This window comes from Macrotis lagotis, chromosome 6 (assembly GCF_037893015.1).
Source record: "Macrotis lagotis isolate mMagLag1 chromosome 6, bilby.v1.9.chrom.fasta, whole genome shotgun sequence".
Lineage (NCBI taxonomy): Eukaryota > Metazoa > Chordata > Mammalia > Peramelemorphia > Peramelidae > Macrotis > Macrotis lagotis.
The window spans coordinates 187,955,796-187,972,354 of NC_133663.1; the positions used below are offsets into that span (position 1 = coordinate 187,955,796).

Genomic DNA, 16,559 nt, shown 5'->3' on the forward strand with positions numbered 1-16,559 from the left:
GGCTGGTGTTTTATCCACTACACCACCTAGTCACCCCTAAATGCAGGTTTTCAAATTTGAAATGTATCTATTTCAACTATTTTAGCTTATAAAACTTCCAGCCCTTATCCAAATATTGGTATTAAAGCAGCAATTCCATTTACTAAATAAGTCAGTCTAGACTACCAGTAAATATATATAGCTGAAGGTGGCAGTTTTTTCCACAATAACATAATTTCATACAAAAACCCAAGCTGCAAATAAAAATTGGGCCTATGAAAAAATTCGGACACACTCCAGATGATTATGTTGGGAGTATCTAATGTCCATGATGGCAGCCTTCTATAAATCAAATTTCTTTTAATTTTTTAATTTTTTTTTGCAAGGCAGTGGGGTTAAGTGGCTTGCCCAAGGCCACACAGCTAGGTAATTATTAAGTGTCTGAGGTTGGATTTGAACTCAGGTACTCCTGACTCCAGGGCCAGTGCTCTATCCAGTGCCCCACCTAGCTACCCATGTAAATCAAATTTTGAAAAACAGAAACAGGAGCTGATATGAAAAGACAAGACAGAGACCTCTCAAGTGCCTGAGTTATTGCAGTGACAGAAGGTCCCTGGGGAGTTAATCCAGATAAGTTCTGTAAGATCAAGGAGGAAGTGCACCTTTTGCTCTCCTGTGCTGTTGTACTCAAAGTAGTGTGTGCTCTAGACACTAGGACTGTGCCATTGTACTCAGAGTAGTGTGTGCCCTAGACACTAGGACTAGACACTCTACTGGAGTACAACACCACCAAGGCAAAATTTCCTGCAGTTCTCAGCAGCTCATAAACAAAAATAGTGTTAAAATAGATGAATAATTTAGGCACTGCATGAATAGATGGAAGCAAACAAAATACTGGATGTGGGAGGGGAGGGAAGAGGGTAGGAGAGAAGAGAGATGCATGCACTTTTTTCCTCCCAACCATGCTCTAGAAAAGGAAGACTAAGGGAGTCGTGTAATTGCTCAAAGTGCTGAAAGGACATTGATCAAATTGAAGATCATACAATCGGCACATCGCTTATTAGTGTTAACTTATTTGAGTAGTCTCAAGATCCTACTAATTGCTAAAAATAAAGCAATGCCCAAATTGGCATGCCCCCTACCCCCCAAAATTTCAAGGTATCATGCATATCATTATTATGCTGCAGTAATGGTGCCAGATAAGGTTTCTAGTACATACAGTGGTTAACATACAAATGATCCATATGGGTAAAAACAGAATCATGACATTCAAAAATAGGTCAATCGAAACAAATGAACTACCAGAGACAGTCTGGTAGCTATGAACATAAACGGGTGGTGATGAAGACAGTTGGTTGCTAGGTGGATGGGGAGAGGCTGCTTAGATGTCAGACCTCCTCAGGTATAAAGTCAGTTCAAATGTTTTCTTGTTCAGTGTCCCTCCATGGACACCTTCCTTTCCCATGACTATAACCAATGCTTGGCCAGCTCTGCCTGCAGCAACATTGTATGTGGGTTCTCCCCCTTGATTCTTTGTCCCAATGTCCATGGTGCAGTCGCTGTCCATCGTGCAGTCACGGTCCATGTACAGGCTGTCTCTGATTACTGAGCACTTCTTTGGCCCGTTGGTGAAGAAGCCCTCCTGGTCTTTGCCCAAGATCATGTCTGTTTCTGTTGGCGTGATGCTCTGGAAGATGTCCCCGGGGGTGGCCGCCCACACATCCTTGGTGTCGCAGTAGCCCACAATGGGGCCTCCTGGCAGCAGCCATGGCACATCAGGCTGTCCACGTAGCTCTGCCAGCTAGCCGTCTTCGAGCCCTCCCTCCGCACTGCAGCGGGGTGCGTGGGGCGAGTGCGGCGAGTGCATCGAGTGGGGCTCGGGTGGGCGGGCGGGGCCGCGCAGGCACAGAACCACTCGCTGCGCTGAGCCGAGCCGGGCAGAGACTCTGCGCCGCGGGCCTCCTAGGGCTGCCGTGCCCAACGCGCCCCCCCCCCCCCCCCCCCCCGTGAGAGGCCGCGGGCACCAAGGAGCATCGGCACAACTCTAACATGTATTTTTAAAAAAAATTATTTAAGGCAATGGGGTTAAGTGGCTTGCCTAAGACCACTCAGCTAGGTAATTATTAAGTGTCTGAGACCACATTTGAACTCCTGACTCCAGGGTCAGTCTGCCCCCCCCTTAACATGTATTTTTGAAAAGTGTTTTACCACTAATATATTTTCATTTCTCCCATTTTCTTCAATATATCTTTATCATAGGGATCCCAGACATTTTTGTTTTACTTTGGATAAATCTCCTCCTTTACAAATAAAAAGACCTTAAAATGCATGTTACTTGAGGTAACACTCCAAAACTCATTTTAATAAAATGAATCTAAGTAAATGATTAATAATGAATCCTAGGAGCTGAAAGAGCCAGAATCTAGAGGTGAGGAGAAATTTACATACTGTGGGAGAAATGGAATTCTCTGGGTAAGATTTAATAATTTCAATCAATATTTTTTAAAAGTGTTCATTTCAAAGGAATACTTTCATTGAATTAAAAAACAATTTTGATTACAAAATTAATAGGAAATTTAAATAAATATTTTAACACTGATTTAGGATGAAGTCAGTTGCCCTTTTAGTCTGCTACTCTTGCTTGAAATGCCAGTGGACTGGCCTCAATATATCAGCAAGTTGGAAAGCACTACAGGTTTTGAGCTTACAGTTGTTCTGAGCTCCATGCCTTGGCTACTCTGCAGCAGATCCTAGGACAATTGTATGATTTGATTTTAGAGGCACAGAAGTTGCCCAGAACACAGCTTCATCCTAAGACCAAACTGGATCTGTAAAAGGCTCTTACCCTGGTATACAGTCACAGGTCCTTCAGAACTCTGGGACCAAAATGACACTTGTGGCTCCTTTTGTTGATCCTAGGAGATCCTTGAAAAAAAGTGCATCTGAAGAATACCTGAAGAAGCAATGATTTATAAAGTATCTTCCTCGCTTGTTCCTATTTTTTATCTTACAATAACGGAATTCCAGTTTCCTCTGTAATGTCTTGGAAATTGTTGCGTCACTAAAATATGATATTGTACCCTTGCACACACCTATCTACCAGAGCTCTGAAATGTGAATAGACTGCAATGTGGCATACAGAATAAAGGTCAGAACACCTGAGCTGTTTCATGCATGGATAGTTGTGGGTAAATGTCTTTTCTAAAAATGAGAGGGACTGGATTATGTAACATCTAATTCCTTCTAGCACTGTAGTTCTGAGTTGAGGGAATCTATGAACATACAACCTTGTATCATATTGGAGGAATTGTCTTTTAGAACCATGTGAGAATCTAAGAGGAAATTCTCATCTTCACACCTGGAAGTACATATTGCTTGAGTTCTCACAGTGCAGTTCACTTTAGAGTTTCTCACAATTAAGTTCAATGTGAATGAATGAATTGAAATTTATTAAGTGCCTACTATGTGCCAGTGACATAGTTGACTCTGTTCATAATCCTTGAATACTATGGATCAAGGACACCATTCTGTAGATCCCAGTCTAGTCTCTTGCTGTAAGATTCTACTTGGTTCTTCCCGCCTTGAGTCCTTTTCATGATGCCCATTGGTTTTTGGCACTTTTTATGTTGACCTAGACTGGAAAAGTCATGCACTATGGTTTCTCCTTATATTTCCTGATCACTGCCTAGTTTGGTGTTTTTATTGAATTTAAATGTTGGAATAGTTTTAGAAGAAAGCTAGGGTGGAGCCGAGGTGGCAGAGAGAAGCCAGGAAGATGCCTGAGCACTCTCCAATTTCCCTCAGAAATACTGTTAAATCAAACCTCTAAATGGATTCTGGCATAACAGAACCCACAAAAAAGATGGAGTGGAGCAATTTTCCTGTTTAAGATATCTTGGAAGAACTTCAGGAAAGGTCTTTCTCACTCAGGTGGGATGTGGGAAAGCCAGTGAGAGGCTCTTGGCTGCAGCACAGATAGACAACTGAGGACCCTGGGTCACAGTTCAAGAGAAAAGTTATGAGGCTTTCAGTCCAGCAGAGAAGGCAAAATATTGGATCTAGGGCCCAGTGGGCATGACTACATAGGACTAGTGCAGGGAGCAAACTGCAAGCCAGGCTTCATTGCGGAGAGCAGGCCCCCTGGCCCCCAGCATAAGAAGCTCGGAACAGTGTCCCCTTTACCCCAGAAATGGGTTCAACTCTAGAAAATGAGCCCAAAACCCTCCAAATGAACCCTGCCTATTGAAAGCCACTCGGGCTACAGAGAAGATCAAAAAACAAATTCAGAACAGGAAAGCAGTGGCAAAATAATCCTGTGTGCAGCCTCAAAGAGGCATATATGAATTAGTTTCAAGCTCCCCCCCCCAAATCCTCTTGAAAGAATTCAAAAGGGATTTCAAAAATCAAATAAGAGAAGTATAAGAAAAATTGGGAAAATGAGTTAATACAAGAGAATTTGAAAAATTGGAATAGGAAGCACAGTGGTACAAAAAGTGGCCATATATTAGAACATGACATCACAATCAAATGCAGAAAGGCAGAAATATTAAATATGTCCTTTTAAGTTCATGATATAATAAAAATCACATGTAATAAAGAACCATGGAAAGATAGACTAAAAATTAGTTGGAATCTAAGTAACTTAATTCTAAAGAATGAGAGATCATAGAAGCAATAATTTTATCCAAGAGAAGGATGTGACTACATATCAAAATGTATGAGATGCAATGAAAGCAGTTCTTAGGGGAAAATATATATCTTTAAATGCTTACATGAACAAAATAGAGAAAGAAGAGATAAATAAATTGTGTATCAACTAAAAAAGCCAACTAAATATCCCCAATTAAATACCAAATTAGAAATTCTGAAAATTCAAGGAGAAATTAAAATGGAAAGTAAGAAAACTATTGAGTGAATAAACTAAGATTGGTTTTATTAAAAAAATATGCCAGTATCAGAAATGAAAAGGGTGTATTCAACACCAAGGAAGAGGAAATTAAAGCAATAATTTGGGGCTATTTGCCCAACTGTATGCTAATAAATCTGACTATAAGTAAAATGAATGAATATTTATAAAAATATAAGTTGCCTAGAATAACAGAAGAGGAAATAAATGCTTAAATAATCCTATTTTAGAAAAATAACAAGCCATCAGTGACTTCTCTAGGGCTAGATGGATTTATAGGTGAATTCTACCAATATTTAAAGAACAATTAATTCTAATACTATATTAACTATTTAGAAAACTAGGTGATCAAGGAGTCCTGCTAAATATGTTTTATAACACAATATGGTGTTGATATCTAAACCAGGAAGAGGCAATTATATAAAGAAAATTTAAGACCAATTTCCCTAATGAACATGAATGCAAAAATTTTAAATAAAATAGTAGCACAGAAATGACAATAATTTACCATTAGGAGAATACACTATCACCAGGTGAGATTTATACCAGGAATGGAGGGTTTATTCAGTATTTGGAAAATAATTAGCATAAATGGCCATATCAATTACAAAATTAACAGATACTGAAAAAAACTTGTCAAAATACAGCACCCATTTCTATTAAAAACAACTTGAAAGCATAGAAATAAATGAAGCTTTCCTTAATGATAAGCAGGATTTATTTATGATAGTTTTATCATTGAGCATTGTATGTAATGGGGATAAGCTAGAAGCATTCCCAAAGATGCCTATTAAGACCATTATTATTATTCAATATTTTATTAGAAATATTAGCTTTAGCAATTAGAGAAGAAAAAGAAATCAAGAGGATTAGTATAGGCAATGAGGAAACAAAACTCAGTCTGCAGATAATATGATAGTGGTATACTTAGAAAATCAACTAAAAAACTACTTGAAACAACAATTTTAGCAAAATTGCTAATATATAAAATAATTATCAGCATTTTATATTTTACTAACAAAACCCAGGAGAAAGAGGTAGAGAAATGCCATTCAAAATAACTGTCAACAATATAAAATATTTGGGAGTTTATCTGTCAAGACAAACCCAGGATTGAATACAATTACAAAACACTTCACACAAAGTTAGAGCTAAACAATTGGAAAAAATATTGCTTATGAGTAGGCCAAACTAATATAATAAAAATTGCACTTCTGCCTAAATCTACTTATTCAGTGCATCCCTATCAAACTACCAAAAAATTATTTTAAAGAGCTAGGGGAAAAAAATAGGACAAAACTGAGCAGTATTGCTTCTTCCATTTGGGCGAACTTTGCTAGTCTCTTGGGATTACTATTTCTCAAAATAGCTATATAGTTGTTTATATTATATGTATGGGGATGGTGGCAGAATTAGCATTATCATTTCACTGACATGAAAATTGGATGCTTTTGCTGGCTTATCTATAACCTTCATAGTTATATTCATAAAATAATATAACATTGCTATAACTTCATTTGGAACCTAATGTAATTCTAAACCAGTTTCAGGGTTTTCTTAACCTTAAGGGTATATAATTATCAAATTAATTTTCAAAGATTCCTAAATCTTGGTGTGAATTTTTAAGAGTGTTTGGATGTTTTGGAATTGACATATGTCTAACACAACTACCCCCATCTCTTTACCTCCCTTTTAATGGAATTCCAGGAGATATAAGTTCTTGGAAGTTCTGTAGAATATTTTAGAATTCCCTCATGTTCTGTATAGGTTATTTTTCTTTCAAAACATAAAAAGATCTAAGATTTACAGCTAATTTAGAAACTTGTCCCCCAGTATCCCATGGTCAAGCTTAGGTGGTATGGCAAATTTATATAAGGTAGTGAATTGCTGTAATATTTGGTTAGTAGAGTGCTTTGGGGAAAAATCATAAAACATTTTGGCCATGTGGAAGAACAATGAGTAACTCCTAACCAATGTCCCTAAAGAGTGCCTTGAATTTTTTTCATTGCTACTACTTTAATAACTTAAACATAAATGACATAATAATAAAATAATAACAAACATAAAAATAACAATTCTACCTAATTTATTCCTCTTTTTCAGTACCATACCAATCAAACTATCAAAAATTATTTTATAGAGCTAGGGGAAAAAATCACAAAATTTGGAAGAATAAAAGATAAAGTATATAAAGGGAATCAATCAAAAATTGTTAAGAAATGTGACCTAGCTGTACCAGGTCTCAAACTGTATTATAAAGCAGTAATTATCAAAACAATTTCATACTAGCTGAGAGAGTGGTAACCAATTCAGTGAAACTTTTGGAACAAAAATCATTATTTGATAAAAACTTCTGGGAAAATGGGAACCAGTATGGCAGAATCCAAGAATAGACCAATATCTCATACTATACACCAAAATAAGGTCAAAAATGGGTACATGGTTTACATATTAAGAGTGATACCATAAAAAGATTTGGAGATCATAGAATATTATTTGTCAGATCTATGCCTAAGGGAAGAATTCAAGATGAAAGGAAATATGGAGACAATTTTGATTATATAAAATTAAAAAGTTTTTGCATAAACAAAACCAATGCAGCCAAAGGAAAGCAGAAAATGAGGTAAAATTTTGCAACAGATATCTCTGATCTTAACCATATAGGGAAGTGAGTCAAATTTATAAAAGTGCAAGTCTTTCCTCAGTTGATAGTCAAAGGATATGAACAGGTAGTTTTCAGAAGGAAAAAAATCTAAGCTTACCTATAGTTATATGAAAAAGATGCTCCAAATCACTATTGCTAAAGAACTGCAAATAAAACAGTTCTGAGGCACCACCTCACACCTATCAGAATCACTAATGTGACAAAAAGGGAAAATGATAAATGTTGGAGAGGATATAGGAAAATTGGGACATCAATGCACTGGTGGAATTGTGAACTGATCCAACCATTCTGGATTATTTTATAGCTGATATATTATAAATATATTATATTATATTGCATTACATTATATTATATTATATTACATTATATTATATTATATTATATTATATTATAACCAAAGGACCATAATACTGTACCTACCTTTTGGTTCAGCAATAGCACTACAAGAGATTAAAAAAGTGGTGGTGGGGGAGAAGACAATTTGTACTCTTTATGGTGGCTAAGAACTGGAAAATGCGAGGATGCCCATTAATGGAGAATGACTAAATAAGTTGTGCTATATGATTGTGATAGAATATTATTGTGCTATAAGAAATGAAAAGCAGGCTGATTTCAGAATAACCTGGAAAAACTTAAATTGATGCAAAGTGAACTGAGCAGAACCAGGAGAATGTTGTTCATAGTAACAACAACATTGACCGATGAAGAACTAAATGATTTAGTTATTCTCAGCAATACAATGATACAAGATAATTCGAAAGGTCTAATACTGAAGAAGCATACTATATACCTTCAGAGAAAGAACTGATCCTAACTGAATATGGATTGATGCATTCTAGTTTCTATTTTCTTTTTTTTTTAAATTTTATCTTCTTGTACACAATAATATGAAAATGTTTTATATGATTGAACATATATGAAGTATATAGAATTGCTTACTATCTCAAAGAGTGGGGAGGGAAGAGATAGAATTTGGAACTGAAAACTTAAAAAACATGTAATTGGGGGAAAAATAAAATATTAAAAACATAAGTGAAAGAATAAATAGGTCTACATCTCTCCTAAACCTGGAAACATACCCAGAGTACACAGAAATGCATCATCTTGGGAAGTGATCCCTAGGGAGATGAGAAATAGCAATCCGTCCTGCAGAGGCTATACTCAAAGGTACTGAAGAGTCAGAAAAGAAAATTTTTTGCTGCCTAAGTCTTTGACACTGTCAAATGGTTCAACATCACAGTGGAAATACATTAACAAAAGTGGCAGTAATGTCTACTGCCAGTACTATATTGAGAGCAAGGGCTGTCCCTTTTTTAATCTCTTTGTGTCCTAAACACTTTGCATAATACTTTGCATAAAATGAGCATTTAATAAAAGCTTTTTCACTTATTCATGCATACATTAAATAAAAGTACTTGTTAGTCACTTAATTTTTTCTTTTTTTTGACAAAATTTGAAATATTGTAGGAACAATTTTGGGAGGGGGTAGTGGGGATTTTCAAATTTCCTTTTTTCAGTTAGTTTCCTTCATTAATCTGTCAGCTGTCAGCTTTTTGAGGGAAGTACTATCTTCTTTTGACTTGTATTTATATCACTAGTACTTAATAGTGCCAAATATAGTAAGTGCTTTATTAATGCTTATTGACTGACATTATGATTTTACCTTGTAGATTAGTTATTCTCCCTGTAATTCCCCTTGTAGATAAGGTTGAGAATTTCTTGACCTTATAATGATACAAAGTTTGAGAGTCACTTCTGATTGTTATCAGCACACATTTGGTATTATAATTCCTACAAGAAAAACATTTTAATCCTCAATTTATAAAAACAACAACCATGTAATGTCTGGAAGATATTAAGTTGACAAAGCTATTTATGTTTCTTCTAGGTGACTCAAACTTCCTGATCAAAATACTTGCCTACAAGGCGATTATAGGAAACTTTTGGGCAGTCCTCAGAAGCTCAGGAAATGAATAAACAAAGGAGGATATTTGATATGAACTTTGAATAGAATATCTTAATGAAGATTATATGGAATTTTGCTATAAAAACTGCAAAACATATCCTGTTGTCATATAGTTATTGTCTTGAAAACAAAATTTGCTTGTCAGTTAAGTTGCTTATTAAACTGTGAGTGAACTAAAAAAATAAGCCATGTACATCAACGGGCATATGAAAGCTGAAAACAAAACTATCAGCCAGGGTTTATTTGGTCCTATGAGGTCTCTGATTAATTAGATTGATTACTTCAAATCTCTAATTACATATCATTATCATGGGTATAACTGCCCATTATTAGATTTGTTACTTTTTAATGCCTCTGAAGTTGTTAGCTTAAGAAAGTGAATTGTAATGGTAATTTGATGACTGAAAATAATTTTTCTCTGGCCTGAAAATATGTTGCTTCCCTATCCAAAACTTTTGAAGACTCCTTTTATCTACCAATTAAAATCGAAACTCCTTAGTGTAATGTTCAAGATCTTCCATAATCTTTTGGAGGTCTATCTCTTTGGATCTATTGAACTTATATATTTATATTTACAATATGTATGTATGTGTGTTTATAAGTATAATTATAATAAAATTTCTCCCTAATCAAGCAGCTTCACTCATTCTTCCTTTACCTTTGTTCATCAGTTCTAGATTTTTATCCAAGTTTGAACTTCCTCTCTTCCTCCCTCTATATTTCTTTGTCTTTTATTTTCTCAGAGATTCTGGAGGAACAACATATGAGCAAAAAGGGTTCACGGTATTCATTCAGTAAACATTTATACCTACTGTGTGTCAGATACTTAATGGTAAGCACTGGGAACCAAAAAGAGGTAAAAGACAATCTGCCTTCAAGGAATTGACAGTGGGATTAACAATGTGAAAATAAATTTATGCAAAGCAAGCTATAAGTAGGATAAGTAAGAAATAATTAAGAGAGGGAAAGCATTGGAAGTGCCATGGTTTAAGGGAGGTTCTTGCAGAAGGTGGGATTTTTGTTGTTTGTCCTTTGCTCTCATAGAAGACCATGACATCAGAGATGTGATAGATGCCATGACATGCTAGTGATTTGGATTTAAGTGAGGGAAAATGTGCAAAGTCACCAGCTTCATCTGCTCCTTCAGAGCCATCTGGGTCCAGTAGTCAGATATCTATCAGAATGACTGTAGTTGACCCCAGATGCAGTTGGAGACCTTGGTCTTTTTAAAAATTAAGGACTTTCCCAGGTCTTCGTTAAACTGAGGAAATGCCCATTCAGTGATTAGAAGTGAAGCAGAGCCAAGATGGTGGTATTAGGGCAGAAATTTATCTCCAAAAAACTACAAAAGCTGTCAAATTATGACTAGCCAAAATTTAGGGGGGCAAAACTCACAGAAAGACTGAGTGATACATTCACTCAGTCCAAGAAAACAGGAAAAGTCTGTTTCACCAGGGCAGGGGTTGAGAAGAGCCACAGCACAGCTGGACCAAAGCCATGCCTGGCCAAAGCAAACTAGCTTCAGCGTTCTAGGAACATCCTGTGGGAGTGTCTGGGTCCCTAGGGGCATCTGGGTCCATGCCAGAATGGGAAGTTTCCAGACCTCTTGGCCCAGGGATGGCTTGAAGGAGCAGTGAGAGAACTGCCACACCAGAGTGAGCACAGAGCCAGCCTGCCTTGGAACAGCCCTGCAGAACCACCAACACTTCCAGAGTGCTCAGCCAACAGATGGTAAGGGGGTGGGGAGAGAATGCAGAGGTCTCTCTGCTATCCCTGGGGCAGGACTCTCATGTTTGCCCACACTCAGATCCAGGTCACAGTCTGTAGCTCCTACTACCATCTACCCTCTAGCAGGGCTCCTCCTCACAGCTCCATGGCAGATGGTAGTATTTGTGGCTCTCCACAGACCAGAGCACAGGCAAGAGAGCACTCAGAGCCTCTCATAAGACTTTGGAGGAATTAAGGTCCCTGTGGAGTGTCTCCAAACCCCCCAAATCTTGGCAGTATGGTAAATTAGTCATAGGCTGAGGAAATGAGCAAACAACAGAAAAGAACCTGACTATAGAAAATTACTTTGGTCCCATGGAAGATCAAAATACACCCAGACGATAAAGTGAAAGCTTCTGTATCCAAAACCTCCAAGAGAAATAGAAAATGGGCTCAGGCTATGGGTGAGCTTAGAAAAGACTTTGAAAAGTGAGGTAGAGGAAAAATCGGGAAGAGAAATGAGAGCAATGCAGGAAAAACATGAAAACCAAGTCAGCACCTTTACTGAAGTCAGCCAAGTCAGCACAAAATACTGAAGAAATTAACATTTCAAAAACTAGTTTAGGCCAAATGGAAAAAGCAACCCAAAAGGCAAATGAGAAGAATGCCTTAAAAAGCAGAATGGGGGAGCAGCTAGGTGGCACAGTAGATAGAGCACCAGTCCTGGGGTCAGGAGGACCTGAGTTCAAATGTGGCCTCAGACACTTAATAATTGCCTAGCTTTGTGACCTTGGGTAGGCTACTTAACCCCACTACCTTTCAAAATAAAGAAAAAAAGAATTGGCCAGTTGGAAAAGGAGATAAAAAACTTTGGAAAGAAGCTAATGACTTTGCAAGAAATCAAGAAACAGTAAAAAACACCAAAAGAACAAAAAATTAAAAGAAAATTTGAAATATCTAATTGAAAAAATAATTGACCTCAATGACAGATCTAAGAGAGATAATTTTAAAATTGTTGAGTTACCTGAAAGTCATGCCAAGAAAAATAGCCTCGACTTCCATTTTTAAGAAATAATACAGCAAAATTATCCTGAGATCCTAGAAACAGAGGGAAAATAGAAATTGAGGGAATCAACTGATCACCTCCTGAAAGAGATCCCATCCAAAAAACTCAGGAATATTTTAGCCAAATTCCAAAACTTCCAAATCAAAAAGAAAATACTACAAGCAGCCAGAAAGAAATAATTCAGCTACCATGGTGCTCCAGTCATTATTTTTTTTAAGGCTTTTGCAAGGCAAATGGGGTTAAGTGGCTTGCCCAAGGCCACACAGCTAGGTAATTATTAAGTGTCTGAGACTGGATTTGAACCCAGGTACTCCTGACTCCAGGGCTGTTGCTTTATCCACTTTATCCACTAGCCTCCCCCTTCAGTCATGATTACACAGGATTTGGCTGCATGTACATTAAGGGCTCATGGGACTTGGAATATGGTATTCCAGAAGGCAAAAGAGCTTGATTTACAACTGAGAATCAACTACCCAGCAAAATTTAACATCCTCTTTCAGGGGGAAAAGATGGACTTTCGATGAAATGGAACTTTCAGACTTTTCTGTAGAAATGACTAGAGCTGACAGAAAGTTTGATTTCCAGGTACAGCAGTCAGGTAAAGCATAGAGAGACTGGTTGGGTAGGACTAATTATGAGGAATTTAATGATGCTGAACTGCGTGTATTCCTGCATGGGAAGAAGATACTGATAACTCCATTTGAATATTCTTATTTATAAGAGCAGTTAGAAGGAACATATATAAATGAGCCACAGGAGGGAGTTGAATATAATGGTATAATATGATAAAGATGGAGTTAATGGGTGATAAAGTAAAGTACCGGGAGGAAGAGAAAGGAGAGGAAGAAGGGGATAAGATATTTCAGATAAGAATCAAGAAAAAGCTTTTTCAATGGAGTGGAACGGGGGAAGGCAAGGGGAAATGAGTGAGCCTTCATTCTCATCAGAAATGGCTCAGAGAGGAAATATCATACACACTTAATAGGGAATAGAAATCTATTTTACCTTAGAGAAAAATGAGAAGATAAGGATGGGATATGGGAGAATAGGGGGGAGGAAAGGGGCGGAATAGGTGATAGAAGAGAAGGAAGATTGTGGGAGAGGGTACTCAGATACAACACACTTCTGAGCAGGGACAAGGTACAAGGTGAGAGAGAATAGAATAAATGAGAGTGGAAAGGATTAGAATGGAGGGAAATATAGCTAGTAATTGTGATTGTGGGAAAAGATATTGAAGCATCTTCTTTGGTGGACTTATGATAAAGGCAACTCATCCCAGACACTGAGCCGATGGAATCTGAACACAAACTAAAGTACACTTTCCCCCCACTCTCACTTCATTTCTCTTGAGGTTTCTCTATCTTTTTTGGGGGAGGAGAGTTTATGTTTACTTCCATAAGATTATTGTAATAATAGGAAAATAAATCATAAAAAAAGAAATGAAGCAAAGAATGACTTCTTTTACCTAGTTTTTTAAAAAAAATATCTATCTGGGCAGGTGAGATCCTCTGGGTTTCTGGTCAAAACAGAAACAATTCCAATTTGCATTCACTCTGGGTCAATCAGCACCCAAACAGTGACCTAGTGGAGTTAGACTGGGACCTATTAGATCGAACTTAAAGGAGGCTGGGCTGCTCAGAAGTTCATTTGGAGGAGGAGCGTTCCACATATGGAATACAGTCAGAGAAAATGGCTAGAGCTGAGAGATGGAATATGGATTGTTTGTGGAATAGCCAAGAGATCAATGTCCTTGGATTGAAGAGTACATGTTGGGGAGTAGTGTGTAAAAGGACTGGAAATGTAGACATTGGCATAATAGACTGTGAGAAGAGAGACAGGAAGTGAGAGTGACAAAGGCAATATGTGGTAGCAGAGTGCTGGATTGATCACAGAGTCATCCTCTCCAAGCTAAATATTCACATTTAACCAAAGCAGCGGTCCCAAGGCAAAATGAAGAATTGCTGTCAAGAGATTAGGAATAGTTTTGCTAACTTGGAGGGAACACATGGTTAGCAACACATGGTGAGCAACAGTGAAGCATAATAGGAGTGGTCAGTTTTCACAGATTTGAATGTACAGCACTGTATTTGCTCATCTGGGTCAGAACATTTGCAAACATTAAGACTGGTTTGATGAAAATGATGGGGAAATGTAGAAGCTGCTAAATGAAAAATGAGAACTCCATTCTAAGAAGGCAGACTTTAATTCAATGTAAAATACAAGTAAAGTGTAGAGAGATAAAGAATTCTTGGTTCAGTAGGAAGGCAGATGAAATTCAGTTTAATGCAGATAATAACAATCCAAAGAGCTTTTATGATGCCCTAAAGGCTTTATGGGCCATAGACATGGTGCCTCTCAAGTACTCAGTGCTGAGTCACCTTGATTAGGAAAAGGGACATGATCCTAGAGAGATGGACTGAAAGCTTTCATAATATTTTTTTTTTAAAGAAAGATTTTATTTATTTTGAGTTTTCCATTTTTTCCCCTATTCTTGCTTCCCTCCCCCACCCCCCACAGAAGGCAGTCTGTTAGTCTTTACATTGTTTCTATGGTATACATTGATCTCAGCTGAATGTGATGAGAGAGAAATTATATCCTTAAGGAAGAAAAATAAAGCATAAGAGAAAGCAAAATTAAATAATAAGATAACGGTTTTTTTCCCCCAAATTGTAGGTAATAGTCTTTGGTCTTTGTTCAAACTCCACAATTCTTTATCTGGATACAGATGTATTCTCCATCACAGATAGCCCAAAACTGTCCCTGATTGTTGCACTGATGGAATGAGCAAGTCCATCAAGGTTGATCATCACCTCCATGTTGCTATTAGTAGAGTGTTCTTCTGGTTCTACTCATCTTGCTCAACATCAGTTTCATAATATTCTTAACAGACTCTAATCAATTAATGCAGAAACCATTGACCATTTACCTCAAATTGAAGTAACTCCATCCCTAGCTGAAGTTGCGACTGAAAAAGAGGTTTTGAATGCCATGTGGCAAAGCATCTGGTGCTGATTCTATTCCAATTGAGATTTAACAAGGTGGAGGGTCCATTGCCCATTGAAAAATTGACTAAAATTTTCCAGGTTATATGGCATAAAGAGATAATCCTGGGTGGGGATGGCTAGGTGGCACAGTAGATAGAGCACCAGCTCTGGAGTCAGGAGTACATGAGTTCACATCCTGCTTCAGACACTTAATAATTACATAGCTGTGTGGCCTTGGGCAAGCCACTTAACCCCACTGCCTTGCAAAATCCTTTAAAAAAAAAAGTTGTGATTGCCATAGTCACACATTATGACTTGTGGAAATGAATCCTGAGAGAATTCTATCATTCTAAATTAGCCACAGTCAGACACACCATAATTTGTCTCTAAAATACAGATGTTATTTTGGTCTTCAATAAAGGACAAGAATCAATCAAGAAGGGGGCTAGATTATGAAGAGCACTGCATTTTATATTTGTTCCTAGAGGCAATAGGGAGTCACTGTGTTGAATAGGGCTGGAATGGGGAGTTGGGGTGACATATTTAGACTTGCATTTGTACTAGAAGAATCAATTATTATGTTCATGTAGTTCATAATGTTTTATTTTTTATTTTTTAATAATTTTTTTGAATTATATATAATAATTTCTACCTATGATTTTTCTGTAAGGTTTTGAATTTTACAATTTTTCCCCACCTACCCTTCCCCTCCCCTATTCCCCTCCAAAAAGAAGGCAGTCTAAAAATTTTAATATTGTTTTTGTGCTATACTTTGCTCAAAATTGAATATGTTGAGAGAAAAATCATATCCTTGAGGAGAAAATAAAATATTAGCGATAGCAAAATTATGTAGTACATAAGACAATTTTTTTTTAAATTGATGATAGTAGTCTTTGGTCTTTGTTTATACTCCACAATTCTTTCTGTGGATACACATGGTATTCTCCATTGCAGATACCCTAAAATTGTCCCTGATTATTGCACTGATGGAATAAGCAAGTCCATTAAGTTTGATCATCACCTCCATGTTGCTGTTAGGGTGTACAATATTCTTCTGGTTCTGCTCATCTCACTCAGCATCAGTTCATGCAAGTCTTTTCCAGGATTCTCTGAAATTCCATCTCTCCTGGTTTGTAATAGAACAACAGTGTTCCATAATGTACATATACCACAATTTGTTCAGCCATTCCCCAGTTGATGGGCATTCACTTGATTTCCAATTCTTTACTACCACAAACAGAGCTGCTATGAATATTTTTGTACAAGTGATTTTTTTTTTACCCTTT

The 16,559-nt window shown here is 37.1% G+C and overlaps 1 protein-coding gene and 1 pseudogene across 1 annotated transcript in view; one reads left to right on the forward strand and one right to left on the reverse strand.

Annotated features, from left to right (window-relative positions):
* The window catches only part of SEPTIN10 (septin 10), a 68,238-nt gene that overhangs the window by 8,899 nt on the left and 42,780 nt on the right, over positions 1-16,559 (forward strand). The gene's annotated exons all lie outside the window — the stretch shown is intronic.
* On the reverse strand, positions 1,343-3,349 carry LOC141491527 (profilin-2 pseudogene; annotated as a pseudogene).